Source organism: Magnolia sinica, chromosome 4 (genome assembly GCF_029962835.1).
Source record: "Magnolia sinica isolate HGM2019 chromosome 4, MsV1, whole genome shotgun sequence".
Lineage (NCBI taxonomy): Eukaryota > Viridiplantae > Streptophyta > Magnoliopsida > Magnoliales > Magnoliaceae > Magnolia > Magnolia sinica.
Window position 1 is genome coordinate 67617986 of NC_080576.1, and position 21304 is coordinate 67639289.

The 21304-nt window shown below is 38.4% G+C and overlaps 1 protein-coding gene across 3 annotated transcripts in view; it reads right to left on the reverse strand.

Annotated features, from left to right (window-relative positions):
• The window catches only part of LOC131243191 (mitochondrial import inner membrane translocase subunit TIM23-2-like), a 34507-nt gene that overhangs the window by 11077 nt on the left and 2126 nt on the right, over nt 1-21304 (reverse strand). Inside the window, exon 2 of one of the 3 annotated variants that reach the window (XM_058242355.1) lies at nt 648-937. The exons of 1 other annotated variant lie outside the window; for it this stretch is intronic. The gene's annotated coding sequence lies outside the window, so the exon portion shown is untranslated. Of the gene's footprint in view, nt 1-647; nt 938-15208; nt 15406-21304 lie in introns of those variants that run through there. One more of the 3 variants, XM_058242356.1, reaches the window with a different exon arrangement.

The window sequence follows — 21304 nt, forward strand, 5'->3', positions numbered from 1 at the left end:
GGGGGATAGGAAATAATGGAGTACATATGTTGTTTATGAGTGAGTGTGTGTGTGTGTGGTGCTTGAGTATACTCTTAAGAAGTACCATCTCAAAACCCCCTCCCCCTCCCCCCCCCCCACTTCATTATATTGATGATAGGAGGAAAGGGGCGTCCTATAACTTTCTTCTCTCCATTTTCTCTCTTTTCCTCTCTCTATTATCTCTATTATCATGTGAACCCCATTAATAGTTGTTATTAGTTTCTTTCCTTTTTTAACTTGCTCAACAAGCAACAACTGGTGTTATAATCAAAGAGGTTTCTTTAATTGTAGAAAAGCATCGTTCTAATAATACCATTGAAAGGTTGTCAAAACTTCCTAAAAGTCCCTTTTTTCTTATTTCTTAGGAGATTTCGCTTCACCTTGTGAAGGCTTTTGAAGACAGATTATCTTGAATCTAGTACATACTTTCTGACTTGAATTTTCAATCTTTCGCTTCTTACCCCATCAAGTTTCATTCAGAGCAAGTTCTGTTTCTGTAAAAGCTTGTTTTTCCACCTCTGTTAATCTATTTCTGCATTCAGCATCTTCGTGCATCAATTTTTTGTCATAAAGTATCTGTTTTCTCATTTTATCCATTGAACATTTCCACAGAGAGTTCGTACTGCCCCCAACTGGTGTGGAATCCAATCTCGTAAAGTGATTTTCAGTTTCCTGTGTTAGTCAGTCAGGTGAGGTTGGGACTTTTGAACAGTTAAGCCTGGATCTATTTTCAACTACAAATTTGATAATAAAATCAGTTGATTAAATCTGACTCTTTTTTTTTTTTTGCACAAATCCCACATAAAGAACCAGTTCTCATCTTCAACTCACCAGCTTCTGCATCAATTCTTGACCCGACTGTCCAACTGTTGTTGCTAGAATTTTCTGCTCCTGGTTGTAAAGTTGCTGAAATTTCCTGCATTACAAAATTTTCAGAATTCACTGGAAGTTGATGGTGGTTTCTTTCATCAACCCTAAACGATCTGGTTTTAACCCCTACTTTAATTTTGCACATCTATTATCAACAATTATTGTGCAAAAAAAAAAGAAAAAAAAGGTGCAGGCATATTGCAAAGTTCTGGTTGAACGGATTGATTCCCAACTTGCAAGGTGTGATTAAGAAACAATTGGAATTATCAATTGAATCTATCTTTAGTTGTTGATCAGGTTTAATTACCGGACTTTCTTAATTAGACCTATTGGTCCTTGTTATTTTTTGTTACTGTCCTGCTCAAAAGAATCCTAATTCTCACCCCCTACTGTCCATTCATAACCCTGGACTTTGTCAGTTTTCCACCCATATCAACAGTCCATACAACATATCTATATCCCTCGACAGCCCATAATCACCTCTTTTCATTCCCAACCTTGACAATATAACCCACCACAGGTCTTTTATGGAGTTCTAGTAATCAAACACTAGGATTCACAGGTTGATCCATTTAGAACTAGATGCATGGTACATGTAAAGAACGCAGAGGATGGTAGTGATGGAAAACCGGAAATAGCTGTGAGAATTTCAACTGAGAGCATGCGATAACAAAGTTCTCGAATATGCCCATGCCAAAGCGTTGAAGAATAATCCAACTCTTCGAACCTTTTGATGCTTTCCTGTAGAGAATTCCCCTCTCAAGATCGTGTGGTGCATGGTCATTCCGATGCTCTGAAAAGTATCACTGACATTTTGAAAATCTCACAATATCTTGCAAAATTTTAATTAAACAATATTTCACTTTAGTATCAGCAGTTGTTAATTTTCTGCAATTTGATTGCGATCTTAATGCAAAAACCATTTAAAACTTTAAATAATTCATCGTATGCTTGTATATCTAATTTTTTTTAAGCTGTTCATTAATTTATAAGATATAATTTTGACTTTCTAATTTTTCACGGAGATTTTCCTAATAATATCCCGAGAAATCCTCAAACTATGTCTCCCACTCGTTAGATGAGCTGGTAGAGACAGTGTAGTGTGTGTGAGTGATCCAGTGTTCAATCCCTGGTAGTGTTATCCAGTGTTTTAAATATCGACGATATCAGCCGATATATCCCACAATATATCTTGTATCCACCTGTGCAATACGAAACGCACAGGTAGTGCCGACATATCTCACCTATTCTATCCAGTGAGCATTTTCAATTTTCGATCCATGTTTTTGTTGTAAAACACGTTAAACCAATGTCAAATGGTTACAAATCTATGATTCTTCATGTTTTCTATGAAAAATCATGGATTTGGAACTTCGATTTCGAGATTTGTGGGAGATGGATCAAGTTGCGAAAATTTGAGAAAATCATAATTTCTCAATTTCTCACAAATTAGTTGCAATCTTCATATCCAAACACAAAATTAAACATGTATGTAACCTGATCCAGTGATTCTTCTTTTGCTTTTGAATGTATTGCTTGTGTTTCCATACATGTCTTCTTACGTTTATAAATTATATGAATAGACTTTGAATATATTTGCATCAGTTCAGTTGGAAAGCACATATATTAGGACCCCATACAAAGGAAACCCCTATTATGTATACTTCTTTTTTTTGTAATGTTTTGATTTCTAAGTGTGTATTGATGTCTTTTTCAACAATCCATGAAGTTTATTGAAAAATTTGACCAATTTCCCAATGTTCCCATGTTTCCCAACAACAACGATACATCACGCGATACAACCGATATATCCCATGCGATAACCGATATTTATCTGTATCCCAAGGGTGCGATACATTACGCGATAACGATATTTAAAACATTGGTGCTACCTTAACTCAAAATCTAAACCCCCAAGAAATTTCCAAATCGAGAAATTGCCGAGAACTAGATTGATCAGTTTCCATGAACCTTTGCCATATTCTTCGGGGAAAACTATGAATATAGGACCAAAAATCCATCCATGATACCAGAAGGAATACTTATGCATTCCCAAGGAGGAAGTTCATAATAAAGGTCAGACAAAGAAGATAAAGATACCCATGAAGACTTCAGAAATCCACGGACACACCGAAGAAAGGGTCACCAAGATAAATATATGGGCAGACCAACAAATGGATTTGCTGATGGATCAAAGGCTAGAATAGCGAAGTGTGGATTGCATCTGTTAATGGTCGATGGCTGGATCAAAAGAAGGATCAATTAATGGAGCTGCAGAAGAATCAAAAGATGAATCGACAGAAGCATCGAAAACCCGACCTGTGGAAATTTTGACAGAAAATGTCTGCTATACTGCAGAATCAGTTATGGTGCAGAAAATTTGTATATGTATTACATGGCACAAGTATTGGAACGAACGATCCAAGGACTATAGGAAATTGAACACAACAAAATGTTAAGGTTGCACAAAAGCAATAGCAGAAGCAACATGATCTATACCGGACTCTGGCAAAAGTTGTGCCAAGCAGACATGATTACATCACCAGCAATCATCGAATTAGAAAAAGATGTGATACAAAGAAGGTTAGTGGCTATCGACTAGCATGAAAGCAGAACTCGAGAGCGAGTTCTTAAAAAGCTCGGGGAAATGATGTATCTAAACCTTTGACCAGTCAGCAACAATTCGGCAGAACTTGAGAGTTGAGAGTGAGTTCTTAAAAAGCTAGGGGAAATGATGTAACCAAACCCTTGACCAGTCGGCAACAATTTACCACCTATAATCAAAATGGTGAGCCCCATAACTGAACAGACCATACCTGTGAACACGACAACTGATTTTAATTAGAAGGTGGGCCCACATGTGATTTTATTAGATTGGTGGGTCCCACAAGTAAACCGAACATATTGTGGATGCCATATGCGTGCATTGTTTACACATTAGTGCACACATATTCACTGTTCGCACCTGCATTGTACATCTATACACATGCATAGGTTAAGCAAAACCTTAAATTATTTGTTTTCTTAAAGGCAACAAAAGATCATCAGAAAAGAAAGGCAAATACTACGACCAGAATAGAACAAGATACTACTTCCAGTAAGAACACAAGCTACTTAACTCATTCAAAACACATCAAAAAACGGCAGACAAACACATACTACAATTCAAGACGATGAGTCTTCACAGCAGAAAGTAGTCCTAAATCACTTGTGATGATGTGCAAGGCCATCCCTTCAAAGCATGGCTTATGTACAACCCACCCAACAACTTGATATGGAAAGAAAAGAAAGGAAAAGAAACAAAAAACATGGACTTCGTAATGATTATTTAATGATTTTTTTCCCATCGGTTCTACTGAGAAATGGATTCCACTTTTAGGAAGATGTTTGTTTCACAAGCAGAAATCTGTGATTCATGTACTAGAGAATTGCAACTGTGAAAAAGGCTAACATACTTCCTGGAATCCACAGTTTTCTTTGTAAATCAAAGCGGGAAAAACATCTTATGAAAGGAAAATCAGTTTCTTTTCCTATTGTTTCCTTTCTTTCACTGCTTATTGAAGAGCCTTCTGACCTTCAAACATTTGGTATTCAATTCCTTCCATATTTACCACATTACGGTAAACGACACCATCTTCTACAAGTTAAATGGCCCTTCCAACCCTCAATCAAATCTAGATGGATTGTTGAGAACGCAAGATAACCCAAATAGAAACCCAAACATATTAAAGAAGAAGTTGCAATGTTGCAATGAAGAAAGAGGTGACTCCTCACTCAATTCTTCAGCCTCCTTGCACATGACACACCTGCTAGGAATTGGCAGCTTCCTCTTTTGAGGTTCTCAATTATAACAATTGTATTACCCATGCCAATTCATGCAAACACTCGCACCTTAGGTAGCACCAAAGCATTCCACACCTTAGCCAAGTCAAGATGCCGTTCCAACATCAGACGACATGGAAAGATAGAACAACTTTGAAGAAAAACTGCCATTCTTCACTCCTTTCCAAACTTTAATTATCAAAACAGTACATTAAATTAATTTTTCTCCTCATTTTTTTAACTTTTCACATTACAAAAACTCTCTTATAGATCATTCTACATCAGATTTCGACCACTCCTTACTATCATTTTTAAGACTAAAACCATAGATTGAAGCGACTTGAGCAAACAAAAGCTTCAATTGCCATTTGTTCAAAAATAAAAATAAAAAAATTGGTTCTTTTTCGATTTCTAGTTCAAATGCTTGGTTATGGTGTAAAAATTAGAAACATATAGCCATGTTCATAAATTCACCGGACAGCCCGATACAACACTCTCACCAAAGAGTGGACCGTTATGTTACCATAAACATGTTCAAAAAAAAAAATGAATATATATTTGAAATATTTACATTATTATGAATTTTCTAGATATTTTTTCAGAATTTTTCGGAGATTTTTTTTCCAACCGTTACGGGGGTCATGATGGTGATTACGCCCAAGCATCAGCCGTGGCTGATACCCGTATTAGTAATGGTGGTGACCATTATGACCACCGTTACTGATACAGAATACCTTGAAGCCAATGATATAAAACGAGGGGGGTATCAAAAAAATAATTGTAAATACATGCCAATGTATTAGGATATTCAATTTATCTTGAAACATCTGCAAGGGTCAAGTTAGAAAGTTTACTCAATATCATCATAAATATTGACAGACATCATCTTATATTTGACAGAGAATAAGTAATCCAAAAATAGAAAAATCTAGTTTTGCCCAAATATTTTGGCAATTGTGTTTCTTGGTAAGTTTTAACAACTCCATTCAAGTTGTTTCACATCAAAATACGAATTCAGTGGAGAAATTGTTATCTGATTTTGGGCCAAAACTGCAAAGGTGAGAAAAGTTAGTTCAAGTTATTCTTTTTTCCAAAAAATTAGCAAGAAAACAAGTAGAAGTCCATATCTATGCATGAGTTCCATGCATTAAAATGGATTTCTAGCATGATATTTCATTTTTTTAAGGTGAAAAATGCCAAATTTCTTCCATTTTCATCCTTTAAAATTGCATTGTGTGTAAAAGATCTACGTTGACAAGCGTAGGCCAATCTACATACCTTTTCATTTTTCTAGAAAAAAATATTTTGATAATTAAAAAATACACAATTATGAAATTAATGGAGTTATGTAGTGGGTGACCCCTTTTGCATATTTATATTAAATGAGTATTATCATTTTCAGAAGAATTGGTTCATTAACAAAAAATTTATTAGTTAAATAAGATTGTTTACCATAATTTTTATCATCCTTCAAAAAAAAAAAAAATTTATTTAAAATTTGAAATAAAGGAAAATGTTTATTGGTTACTATATAATGAAGGGATTTTTACTAAAACGGCCACAAGGTCCGCTCCTAGCAAGTGTTTAGACCCCCTCTTCATTTCCTTTTTTTGGCCTTCTATCATTATTTTCTTTTCTTTTTTTGCCAAGGACAAAACTGCCCTTGGAATCGAGTCGCACGCCCATACAGTGAAGGCGTATGAGATAAGAAACAGGGGCCCATCCCGTGGTATGACATGGCCCATCAAGTGGTGATAGGGCCCACATTAGGGGAGAATCAATCCATTCATTCTCTTCGACAAGCATGGACAAATGGAAAACACTAATTTCAGCCCGATCCAAGCCCTCTGTGGCCCACAACAACCAATAACGGCCAACGTTCAATCCCAACTCTTTCCTGTTGTGTGGTCCACCTTTGTTGTGGATGTGCCTCATTCTTAGGCCCATGGCCTTAAATTAAAATATGAATCCAATGGACAGAGTGGATTTGACACAGACCTCACGATGGACCCCACAAACGATGCCTCAAAACCGTTTGATAGGGCCAAGTCAGTTTAAAGGACCCCATTTTAAATTTCCGATTTTCAAAAGACCATTTGATGCAGGACCGATGCATGAACCAAATATCATATAAGATCAAGTAGCACAATTAAGGTAGTTAACAAAAAAAAAAAAAAAAAAAACATAAACATTGCCATTATCATTACAAATATCAAAAAAATCAAAAGAATATCGTGCATAATCCTAGCATAGATTACCAACAACGTCACACAAGATCATTAAATAAAGGAAACTAGGATCTAATGGATGTAGGGACATCTAATTAGCAAAGGGTAAAGCCTATTTCAAAGTAAAAGACCTAATACAACCTAGGATAAAATTAGGGATAGGGAAGTTGGGGAAATCTAGGAATTAGGGTTTATGGAATCAATTAATGGATTAAAGGGTTTATAAGTTAGGATGTGGGAATTAGGGTTTGGGGTAGAAGGGGTGTAAGGATTTTGAGTGAATTGAAGAATGGGAAAAGTTAGGGTCTAGTAATTTGGAAAAGTAGTAAAGTTAGGGATTTCTAGAGAAGAGGGTTTTGATTCTAGGGCGATGGGAAACCTAAAAGGAACAAGGTGTGGCAACCCGTGAGGTTCACACGTGTGGTCGTACGATCACACATGTGGCTAGGTTGGATGGGTTTAGGTCTTTTAGGATTTGGATTGTTAATAGGTATGAGAAAGTTGGGTTTAAGAGAAGAAGATTTGGGATGGGAGAATCGAAGAACTTTAAAGAAAATACCTTGATGGAGAGTAAACGGATGATGATGTGGGGATAGATGGAGACATAGCACCTCTGTTAATGAAGATTAGCCTCATACTAATCTCCATTCCAAATCACATGGAAGTATCTTCAAATCTGATGAAGATGGAAGAAGAAGAAGAAATGAGCAAAAGCTTCTCCCCCCCCCCCCAAACATAACATAAACAAAACCAAATCCTATAAGCTAATAAAATCTAAGAAAAACTAGTATGGACAATCCACGATCAATGGTCTGATCATGTGATCCAACGGTCCAATCATCACGTCCCTCCAATAAAACGGTCTAGATCACTCCATAAAGCAGCCCATGTGCATCTTCCTAGTGTGCTTGTACATGCACATGGGGTTTTCAATACGATCACAGGTACTCGAATAGCCACAGGGAAATCGGTGCAACCCACCTCCTCTGATACGTACGCAAAGGTGTACGTGAAGTGATGTCCTCGTCACCCTTCTTCCTTTTGAAGCTTCATCTGTGGAACCCACCACCGCTCTCTAGCCCACTCCATTATCTGGTGTTCCATTCTCCAACTTATGATTCTTCAGCGTGCAACCCTCTGGCATTCGCTTAGGCCCAAGGGCAGTACACCGAAGAATCATAAGTTGGAAATATGGTGGCCACAAGGAAGGAGAAAGTTTAATGTTTCTCTTCTTCTTTTTTTTCTTTGGGGGGGGATACCATTCGATTTGCTTATGAGTCGAAGGGAAGGTTGTACAGAGACATTTGATTGTTTTTATTATGGGGAGGAGATCTCCGTATGGGTTTGAGGTTATGAGGGTCAAGGTTGTAATGTTGAACACAAGCAAGAAGATTTTTGTTTTCTTGTGTTTGCTTTTGATGAACACTTGTTAAACAACACCAACTTTTAGTACATAACAACCACGACCCTTAGTATATGAAAATTACCGACCCTTCATACATGACAACCACGACCCTTGCCACATGTCAACCATAACCCTTAGGGCGTGTTTGGGCAGTGGGATAAGAAGGGATTAGGTGGGATGGGATTCATCTGGTCCTGTGCCAATTCCACTCCATGTTTGGGAAGAATGGAAAAGCTTGGAATTAGATTAGATGTAATTGCATTGGGTCTCGTGCCAATTTCACTCAATGTTAGCAAGTTGTGTAGGTTCCACCATGATGTGTGGGCTATAACCACACCGTCCACCCATTTTTCGAGATTATTTTAGAGCATGGGCCAAAAAATCAGGTAAATCTAAAGCTCAAGTGGACCCCACCATAGAAAGCAACGGGGATTGAATACTTACCGTTGAAAACTTCTTTGGGGCCACATAAGTTTTGGATCTACCTCATTTTTAGGCCCATGCCATAAAATAAGGTTACAAAACAAATGAACAGTTTAGATATAACACGTGTGTTATTCTCAATACTTTCAAATGATGGTGGGTATATCCATTCAATGTACCATCGTATTACCAACAAAGCATGGCATTAATCTTATCCCATGGCAACAGGGGACAATCCCTGCCATGGGTAATAATTATGTTTTTTGAATCCCATCCCACCTAATCCCTTCTAATCCCACCGCCCAAACACGCCCTTACTAAATGTCAACCATGACCCTTATTACATGTCAACCATGACCCTTATTACATGTCAACCATGACCCTTTTTACATTACAACCACAACTCTTACTACGTAACAACCATGACCCTTTTTACATTACAACCACAACTCTTACTACGTAACAACCATGACCCTTACTATTTTAATTACTTCTATTTTTCTATGCTATTAATTTTTTATCTTATCTTAGATGTTAATACTATCTCTGTCATGCATTGCAAATTCAGAAATATCGAGAATGGCTAGTCCCTACTTGGATTATGAGAATGTGTCAGTATCACCCAAGTGCTCCATTCAATTTCTAAAGGACATGAACAATGATTTTGACAAGTGCTACATTCAGAGAGATTTGTTGAGGAAATCATGCTTCGGATTTTTGATTGATTTTGGTTAAGCACAATGGCGAGCTTCCGGTCAACTGGTCCACTGTCTTATATAAAGGCACATTGGTGGCCTAAGATTTGATGTGTTGGGCCACATTTTGACATTCACGGAGATGGACTTCGCCCTAATTATGGGCCTGAGGTTTGGACATTATATCACGATCAAGGTATCTCGTATCGATATCGGTTGACGTAACGGTGCCCACCGATACCGATACGGATACGGGGGTGTATCGATGATACGGGGGAGTAACGGCCCGTAATGGTGCAAAAAAAAAATAAAAAAAATTGCCAAAAAAATATGAAAAAATATGGATTAAATCCGAAATATTCTAAGCATTCCAAATATGCATTCATTTATAAATTGGAACATATTTATAGTGGTGTAACGGTCCACTCTTTGGTGAGAAGCTGTATCGGATTGTCTGATAAATTTATGAACCAGACAACCTGGTATTGGCTATAGATATTTTATATTTAATTATTTTACCATATGATATCAATATGAATTAATTAAAATAAATCTAATACCAAAATATCTCATATTTGTAGGTTTGTTGTATTACATACCTTGTGACTTGTGTACATTTTATTTCAACATACAATCTAGGGACTTTTATGTCCAATTATATAATTCATATATCTAACAAATTAATATAACTTTTCCCAATAAATCTTAAGAAAAAATTTGAAATTATATTCAAGTAAATAGTGTTGTTGATTTAGAACTGATTTGGTGGACCATTTGATGCCCCAAATCAATGTTAAATTCATGCAATCTATTGGCACTTATCTCACTAATGGATTGGTGGATATTTATTGAACAGTGATAAATGAAAAATATCAAATGATCATATTTCAAAAAAACAAGTGTTTGCAAATTAACGGTGAGAATCATTTAAACAATTTAATTTTGAAATTGTGACTTGGCAACAATAGTGCCATAATTTAATTTATTAATTTTGAGTTAAAGTATGCCTCATGGACAATTTTTACGGCCATGTACATAGGGCCCACCATGATATATGTATTGTATATCAATGACATCCATCTGTTTTATCAAATCATTTTAAGGCATGGTCCAAAAATAAGGTAGATCCAGATCTACGGTGGACCACTAGTGGGTGAGGCCTTGAAATTGGGGTCCACCTTGATGTATTTGTATATCCGTGCCGTCAATCTATTTTGCCAACTCATTTTAAAGCATGATCCAAAAAATCAAGTAGATTTAAATCTTAGGTGGACCACTAGTGAATGACGCACTGAACATAGGACCCACCTTGATGCATTTGTTGTATATCCATGTTGTCCATCATTTTTTGCCAACTCATGGTCCAAAAAATGAGGCAAATCCAAATCTTTGGTGGACCACACAATAGGGATTGAATTCCGAAAATTAAAACTTATATTATTATTATTATTATTATTATTATTATTATTTGTTAATATTATTTTAAGTTGCGAACTTGTGTTTTCCTTGATCCATGTCCATGCAACCTTGTCAACAGTTTCAACGGTAAATAAACATTACAGTGGGTCATAATAGGTTTTTAACGGTGGGCATTCAATCCTACCGTGCGGTCCACTTGAGATCCGAATCTACTTCATTTTAGAGACCATGCCTTGAAATGATCAAGAAAAACTGATGGGTGGCATGGATATATAATATAACACATAAATCAAGGTGGACCACATGCACAAAAACAATGCAAGTGCACGGTGGACATTCAATCCTACTGTGCGGTCCACTTGAGATCGGGATCTGCTTCCTTTTAGGGACTATGCCTTGAAATGATCAGGAAAAACTGATGGGTGGCATGGATATATAATACAACACAAATTAAAGTGAGCCGCATGCGCTAAAATAATGCAAGTGCACTAAGCGGCATACGCTGCAGACTACCGATAAAATAAGGTACGTACGTGGCTGTAAAATAGTCATGCCGGGCGCGGATTAGCTACCTACAGGTTTGAGTAGCGAGACACGCTACTGAAGTGACGTTACCTAGTTCCGTGGGCCCCACCATAATGTATGTTTTATATCCACACCTTCCATCCATTTGTAGAGATCATTTTAGGGCAATATCCAAAGAATGAGTTAAATCCAAAGCTCCAGTGGACCCCAGCACAGAAAACTGTGGGGACAGTGATGCCCACCATTAAAAACTTCTAAAGGCCACGAAAGTTTTAGATCAAGCTGATATCTGTGTTTTACCTTATTTCATGTCTTTTTTAACTTTTGAATAGGTTGGATTTCAAATAAAAATTATAGTGGGCCTTAGGATAGTTTCAACGGTGGGAATCACTCTCCCCACTGTTTTGTGTGGTGGGGTCCACTGCATCTTTTTATCTACCTCAATTCTTTGGCTCATGCCCTAAATAATATCTCAAAATGGATGGACGGTGTGGATACAACACATACATCATAGTGGGGCCCACAGAACTTGGTAACGTCACTTCAGTAGCCGACTCGCTACTAACCTGTCAATATCTAATCCGCGTCCGGCCAACGCCCCCATTCATTTTTTTTGAGACTGCGACAGAGGGAGAGAGAAATGAGGGGAAAAAATAAAAATAAAAAGAAAAAAATGAGAAGGAAAGAAAGAAAACGAGAGAGAAGGAGAAAACGAGAGGGAAAAAGAAAGAGGGTGGAGAGGGAGTTGCACCAGAGGGGAAAGAAAAAGAAGAAGAAGCAGGAGGAGGAGCTGCAGCAGCGCCATGATGAATTGCAGCAGCGCCGCGGAGAAGAAGAAGAAGACTAAGAGGAAGAAGAAGAAGTAGAAGAAGAGGAAGCGAGAATAAGGTTAGTTTTTTTTTTTCTTTTCTTTTCTTTTTTTGTTTTTTCTTTTCTTTTCTTTTCTTTTTTCGCTTTTTCTTTTCGTTTCCTTTTTTTTTTCTTTTCTTTTCTTTTTTTCTTTTTTCTTTTCTGTTCTTTTCTTTTTTCACTTTTTCTTTTCGTTTTCTTTTTTTTTTTTTTTTTCTTTAAGGGTTACTGCCTGTAACAACTGTTACGGGCTCGTAACGGCCGTTATGCCTTGTAACGGCCGTTTCGGTTCCGTTTTCTGCACCTCTCCGTTTCAGCCCCGTATCACGTAACGGTAACCGCCGTTACCGTTACGTATCGGCCATTACGGCCGAAACGTAACCGATTTGGGATACCCTGATCACGATGGAGATTGATGGGGGTAAGAAAGGGAAGGACATTGGGGAGAAAATTTTGTGCCAGGTAGCTGTTATGAAGAACAATTTAAAAGTAGCTTTTCGATAACTTCGTGGGTCAAAAAAACATACGGATGCAATCAAGCTAGCACTAAGCATACATGTCAAAATGCTACTTGTAGGATCTCCTAGTAAGAATGGTTGTGTAAATGAATACATAGAGTTAGCATATTCTTTAATAGAGTTGAATAGATACCCCTTGGGCTCTGTGGAGTACTAATATTTGAAAGAAATGGCTGATTATGCAATAAATGATCACCATCTCGAAACATACAACGTGTGTGGATGCTCGTATGCGCTACATGTAATTATTGTTGACTTATTTCACAGAGAAGTTTTGTTTTCATTATTATATTCCTTACTTGTCCTGACTAATGTATAATGCATCTTTCTTTGGTGCAACAAATATGAGCACATGAGTGATTCCCCGAGCTATTCGGCATTGGTGGATGGGCCATGAGAAAGGCTCTCCCCCAAATTCCAAGATTCCTCAAGTGGATTCCGTACAAAGGTGCGTTGTATGAGTGCATGAGCAACCCGACTGTGAGTTACAAGTACTCTACAGGCTGCACTTAATCTATTGTCAAAGGTCTTCAAAAAAGTGTCGGTAAGTCAGATTCCATTTAGTTGTTTGTTTAAGGTGCATTATGGTTATGATTTTGCATGACAAAGCATACTTGCTTTTGTAGATGGTGTCTGGTGAGCTCACTCCAACTACCGATGAGGAACAGACGGACGCCATTAAAGGCGTTAGACAATTTTACTTGAGGGAGCAAAAGGGTGAGGGGGTGGAGTTGGGGAAGGAGGTGGGGAAAAAAGATGTGGAGTTGAGGAAGGAGGTGAGGAAGAAGGAGATGGGGAAGGGAGAACTAAAAGCGGAGTTCAAAGCCTTGGTTGAGGATCTAACTGTTAAGGTATTTAGTCACCTTGGTGGTATAAAATTCATTGTGAAGGTGTCAAATAGGGTTGGGAACACCAAAAGAGAAGTGAAGGAGCTGAGAGGAGAATAAAAAGAGGCGTGAAGAAGTGAAGCAATTGAGGGAAGACTGAAAATATGGGGGAAGAAGGTACTGAGGGAAAAGTTAAAGGCTTTTAAGGTATTTTAATTCGTGATTGCTTTATTGTACAACTCTAAGTCATTACATTTTGATATTAAGTTACCAATATTGCATCTCTAACATGTGATTTATATACAGACTAGGAGCCTAATGACTCTAGGGGAGGAGGTTGGGGACCGACAGAGTCCTATGGATGATGCAGAGGGCCAACCCGGACATGAATGAGGAGCGGGGCCAACCCATGAACATGATGAGGCAAGGGGCCAGCCCACAAACACGGATGAGGTGGGGGGCCAGCCCGCAAACATTGATGAGGAGCGATGTACATCCATCAAAATACCCATCACTACATACATGGCACCCCGCACCAAGCTTGATGATGTCGTTGGTCCTATTGCGGGATTATATGGATCCACATAGAAGCCTAATCCCATAAGAGTATGCCGAAGTGAAAAAAGGCATATGACACGAAGGATCTCATATGGTTGAGATGCCCATGGAAACTAAATTCATAGGTCAATGATGAAGTAGACTTGCTTTTTCTTACGTTATTTGAGATTTTCTACTATCCATGTTTAATGAGACTTGTTTTAATACACGGGGAGTAAAGTTGCATATTGATTTTTTTTTTACCGAGCATTGCATTCTATATCACCTAGCTTACCCACAGGATTGCATATTCATGACGACTTTTTTAATGGTAACGTCCATTTCCAACTTGTAGATTCACTTTTTCAATGAACAGGTATGGTAAAGATGTTTCTTATTAGTTTTTGTTCTTCTATGACAGCAACTCCTAGAGATCGATGTCGATAAGATCTGTGAGTATGGTGCTGGAAATCACCAGGATAGATATGATATTTAGTTCGAGCACGTTAATAAAAACCTTCTGGCTCTGGTGAAAGGCTTTGACGAGCGTAAGGCTGTGGGAGTATGATTCTGTAAGCCTACAGTTGCATATCTACATGAATAAATGATAGTAGTTGTTATTGAATAGATGTAATTATAGTTATATTATTTGTATATGCTTGGTAGGTGTACGTCCCACATAGCGTGCGTGAACAACATTGGTTTCTGGTCGTCATCCACCCTTCCAAAAGACAAGTTGTGTTGGTCAACAGTTTACATGACGAATGTGAGGCCAAAAACGATAGATACGTCAAAGCATTGGTCAATAGAGTCAAGTGGCTCTTTCATATATTTGACAATGGGAATTCTTTCTAGGAGGTTAACGGAGCGTCATAATGATGAACAGTCGCCCAAAGCAAAACAAATGGGGAAGATTACACCATTTACATGATGAAGTTCAATGAATTCTTATGTAGTTAAAAGACAATTGATTTCCTCCCAGTAAGTTTCAAATATGTATGTGGGTGTGCATATCACATATATTTTTTATTTTTATTTTTTTAGACTAAATTGTGTTACTTTCGAATTTAACCTGCAGGAAGAAATCCCTAAATTCAGACAATCCCTTTCGTTTGATTGTCTCCAACACATTAGGAAGCTGGAAGGACCAAGAACTAATGAAAAGGAAAAGAAAAAATAAGGTCGATGAAGAAGGAGAGGAGATAAAGGTATTGTGAACCCAACTGGATGTCCCAGTGCAAAGGAAGAGGAAGGCGGCCACTAAACCTGCAACAAGGAGAAAATATCATAGAAAGAAGAAGAAATTTAGATATAAATATGATTTTTTTTTTCTGTGTGTGTGTGATTATACACTACTGATGTATATATTTGTAAGTTTGAATATTTTTTGTATGATAGGAGCGTGATATTTTTGTATAAATGGCCATTTTTGTATGAACGTTGAGTTCAATTTTTTGATGAAAAGGTTCTTCATTATGTAATCCAGGATCACAGAATCAAGGTTTGCATGCCGGAGTCGAGGTTGCCGATAAGAAGGGTAATGGCCGTCATGTTGTCGTATCGGCCAATAAGCATATCAGTTTCAGTAGGCACTGATACGGCACACCTTGATTCTTAAAACTCATTAATATACTCAATAAGGACCATTAATTTCCCAAACCACTAATCAGTTGGTTAGGATCCTCCTACAAAGTGATTTAAGACTTGAGAGGGATGGGTAATTAAAGGTGGGCACCACATGATGGATGGTCCACATCAATGCTTAGAGCTCTCCAGTATACTAAATATCGATTGTTCATTTCACAAACTACTAATTGGATGGTTAGGATCATCTGATTAAAGTAATTTGAGAGGGATAGACAATCAAATGTGGACCCCACATGATGAATGGGCTGCACCAATGCTTAGACATCTCTATTATATTCAACATGGACCATTTCCAAAACCACTAATTCAATTGTTAGGATCATCCGATCAAGGTGATTTGTGAGGGATGGGCAGTCAAAGGTGCGACCCACATGATGGACGGCTAACATCAGTGCTTAGACCTCACCAGTAAACCCAATATGGACCATCTATTCCCAAACCACTAATCTGATAGTTAGTATCATCTAGTCAAAGTGATTTGAGGGATTGACAATCAAAGGTGGGCCACACATAATGGACACGTCAATGCTTAGAACTCTCTATTATGCTCAAAATGTACATCCACTTCCAAAACCACTAACCCGATGGCTAGGATCATATTATTAAAGTGATTTGACAAGAATGGTTGGTCAAAGGTGGGCCATTCATGGATGGTCCAAATCTCTGCTTCATTATGCTCAATACGGACCGCCCATTTCCCAAACCACTAATATGATGATTACCAGTATCCAATCAAAGTGATTTGAGAGGAATGGGGAATCAAAGTGATTTGAGAGGGGCATGCAATTAAAGGGTGGCCCAAAAGATGGACAGTCCACATCAACACTTGACCTCTAGTATTCTGAAGATGAACCTTCCATTGACCAAACCACTAATCCAATGGTTATAATGATCTTATTCAAAGTGATATGACGAGGCTGTGCAATTGAGGGTGGGCCACATATAGTGGACAATCCACATCAATTATTAGACCCATCTAGTATATACTCAATATGGACCATCCATTTCCCAAACCACTAATCTGGTGGTTAGGAACTGTAGGATCATCCGGCCAAAGTGATTTGAGAGGGACAAGCAATTGAGGGTGGGCCCCTCATGAGTCATGACCTATGCTCTATATCAATTACCAAACCTCTTGTAATAAATCTGAAATGTCCATTTCTGTAGCCATTGATCAAATGGCTATGAGAGTACACTCAAAGTGATTTGAGATGGATGGGCAGTCAAGGGTAGGCCCCACATGATGGATGACTTACATGGTAAATATACAAACATATTATATCAACAAAAAATTATGATTCCGAATCGCACAATCTAGATTATAGGTCATTAAGATTATGATTCCATACTCTACTTTTTTCCAGAAGGTAACTCAATGTTTAATAATTTTATTTTTTAAAAAAAAAAAAAAGGCCAAAAGAAAATTATAGATGAGAAATAGGGAGGTTAAGGAATGATGAGAGATTCTCTAGCTTCTATTCACGAGATAGTACATATTCCCTTTAAAGGCCTAGTATTGCTCTATACTATTATTGTTGATTAAGCTGTAACGTAAATTTATATTTACATGTAGATATTCATACCTTGAATTATACAATAGCATGCATAAATTCGTTGTTTCATATATAAAGTATAATAATAGTAGTGTTAGGAAGTTATTGGCAAAAGTTTCATGACGGTTGCCAACTAGACACAACCCTCATTTACCCGGGCTTGGGATCAGCAATGAAAGCACAAAACTCCCCACACGCTATGTAACAGTCTATTACATAGTTTGATAAAATATAATAATAACAACATCCATCATTCAAATATAAATTACAACATGAATTTGTATCTAATGTATGAACTGGAGGAAACCACATGATCCAATCCCTAGGGTACCGAATACTGGAGGAAGTAGAATACCATGTGCTTGTTCTAGTACCACGAACCAAAGTGACCAGCAATCTAGGTAGCGTTGGGTCAGACCATTTCACACATTTCGTGTACCAACATCAACCAATAGGCCATAAGTTACAGATATTAGAACCATGATCACCCCACTTTAATTGCAAATATCTCAGCAAAAATTTTATCATGAATCCCCGCCAAGCCCAGGCTGCCACTTTTATCACCCCATGGTGGTCATAGATCACCCTAACCAATTCCAGAATTTCTGAGATTTCCCATAGAGCTCCCGTCCAAATTCAACTTCCAACACCTAGGAGGAGAGATCCAATAAACCTTCCTCCTTAAGGTTCAATATTCCACCTTGGATGGCTTTGGTCCAACAACTTTGCAAGTTAGAAATCCTCAACCTTTTGAATTCTATAGTTCAAATAGACAAAAGTCCCAACCTACAAGATGAAACTCAAATCTGCACTACCAAAGACTAAGAGGGCCAAGAGTTACCGTTGAAAATTATACTATTCATTTCCTTCCATAATCCATATATCCCATATAATTGAAACTTAAAACTTAAAAGGGCTACCCAAATAGATGAAAGAAAAAACCAAAATATCCCCAACCATTTCACATTGTAGAAACACATATTAGAAAGGGACACATTTATCCTCTATAAGTGGTCCAACACGAAATCTTTTTGGCCACTATGGCCCAACCAAAAAAGCTTCTACTTGAGGAGGAACACAGTCAGGGGCCCCAAAACTTAAAGCAAGCAACAATGTAGAAGACACTAGGCGCACCCATGGTGCAATTGCACCTGGAACACCCGAAACACCTAGGCACCCCTAGGCGGATGCCTTGAGATTCCAAGTGCAATTGTTTCATCCTTTTATATCATATATGTTATATTGATTTCATCATTAGTTTTAGCTCTAAGAGTGGGATGAAACAAACTAATTGTAAAGTTATTGATAGACCACTTCCCAAAATTTACATCCACACAAACATTCCAATGAACCCACAAAAACCTAGAACTTCAAACTCCTAATTTCCTAAACCTAAGAAACCTGATGTCATGAAATTCTCAATTCCTCTTAGGTCAAAACCTCATATCTCAAAGTTCTCCTAAATTCTCCCAATTTTAGACTCAATAATGCAGGGGCATATTCCCACCAGACTCGAGTGGAGTGGCATGTGGGATGCAGAGGCACACTCGGGGTGAGCGGCCCACAGAACCCATGGGTTTGGGGGCTGTGTGAGGCAGGTGGCTTGTATGAGGTGGAACCCATGGATTTAGGGCCCACGAGGGGGCGGAACCCATAAATTTGGAACCCACGAGGAGGGTTTGGCCGAGGACCTAACACACGGATTTAGGGCCTGGGCTATGAGATAAATAGATTAATTCACCATGCTCTATCAGTTCGAGCTTTTAAAGCAAGTGGTTAATTGTCCTGTATCACATTGGTATCAGAGCAGGAGGTCTCGTGTTCGAGACTCCTCATCGAGGGTGATAAAGGCTCAAGTGGGGTGGCCTGTGGGATGCAGGGGCACACTCGGGGTGGGTGGCCTGCATAACCCATGGATTTGGGGTCGTGTGAGGCAGAACCCATGAATTTGGGGCCCACAAGGAGAGTTCGGCCAAGGACCTAACCCATTGATTTGGGGCCTAGGCTATGAGATAAAGGGATTAATTCGTCACGCTCTATCAATTCGAGCTTTTAGACCAAGTGGTTAATTGTCCTGCATCACCCAAATTTCCAATTTCTCGCACGTAACCCTAAACTTCCTAATTTCTCCAACTCCCCCAAATTTCCCAACCCGATATCATCCCTAAATTTTTTAAATCCTAAAAATCAAAATTTTTGATATCAAAATTATCCATCATAAATTTTACAATTCACCTAAAATCCCCAATTCGTCTTTTATCTCTTGTATGGCTTAGATGGAAATTCAAATTTCCCTTAAGTCCAATGTAGTGCGTAAAACACCAATAAAAGAAGTAAGAAAGAAGATTTCTATTGCTTATGGAAAATTTAAGAAACTTGGAAGGAAATATTTTACACGAATCAAAGCTTGAATCTAAATTAAATGAAGAAATTGTGCTCAAAGGAGTTTATAAGACATTTTCCCACCCTTAATGGGTGTCAAAATACCTAGAAGACCATTCTTTGTGGTACCCAACATTATGCAAATGGCACCCAGGTGCACCTGAACAGTGGACGCCAAGCGCTAGGCATGTGACTAGGTGCATGCCTAGGATAGCACCTAACCTAGAGTCCAAACGTAGCACAAGTGACCCAAAACACCTAGACGTGCACCCTGAATGCCTTTGACTACACTGGCTAGGAGGTTTAACCATGTTACTAGGATGAAGTTCTTTACAAAACTCATTCATTAAAAACTTCATGAGATGTGTGGCCCAGTGTATTAAACAGCGTGGTAGCGTAGCGTGTAGCGTACGCTACGTAGCGTAGCGTACAAAAAACGCTACGTAGCGTGCGGAATAGCGTAAATACGCAGTAGCGTGCGCTACCAAGGCTGTAGCATATGCTACACATAAGTAGCGTGTAGCGTATATAGCGTACGCCTCAAGACTACCGTAAGGATTTTAAAATAAAAGTCGTTTTAGTTAAAAACTTGTTTTTAAATGGTGATGACTGGCCATCTTTCCTTTTGAGTAGGTGGTGTTAGACTCATATTACAAGACTTTTTTTAAAACTTAAAACAATCGTATTAGGGCTTTCGAACAGCCCTATTGCGGTTCCTCATTTTTGAAGCTTTGATTCCAAGATTTCGAAGAGCCCTTTCTCAAATCCGATTTTTGGAGTTCAATCGGAATTACAAGAGCATCATCTTGCTGGAATTTCAGAAGCATTGAAGCCCAAACAAGTGAGAAATCGCGTATCCCTCTTTTCGCAGCCGCGCGGACATGCAACTCCCAAAAATCAATTTTTAGTTGATTAAATCTCTATTCAAGGTATGTTTTAGGCCTTTAATCATTGTTAATGAGTTTTATTTTTATTTGTACTGAAATGTTGTGTTATTTTTTCATTGTTTTTTCAATTTTTTTTCTTTTTATGGGGGCTGTGGTGTCTATGGCATGGATTTGACTCATCCAACCATCACGTGGGACACATGCGTGGGGTCCACTGTAGTGTTCTATGCCACGGCCCACGTGTGGGGGTCCTCTATGGTGTTTTATGCCATGACCCACATGCGCAGCCATGGCCCACATGCGTGGGGTCCACTGTGGTGTGTGTATGGCATGGCCCACATGCGTGGGGACCATTGTGGTGTGTGTATGGCATGGCCCACATGCGTGGGGTCCACTGTTGTGTGTGTATGGCATGGCCCACATGTGCGGGTCCACTATGGTGTGTGTATGGCATGGCCCACATGCGTGGGGACCATTGTGGTGTGTGTATGGCATGGCCCAGATGCGTGGGGTCCACTGTTGTGTGTGTATGGCATGGCCCACATGCGCGGGTCCACTATGGTGTGTGTATGGCATGGCCCACATGCGTGGGGTCCACTGTAATGCATGTTTTTTTTTGAAGAATGTGACTTTTATATATTTTGCTTTTTTCTTACTATTTAATATTTATCATATTTTTCTTTTCTTTTTTTATTA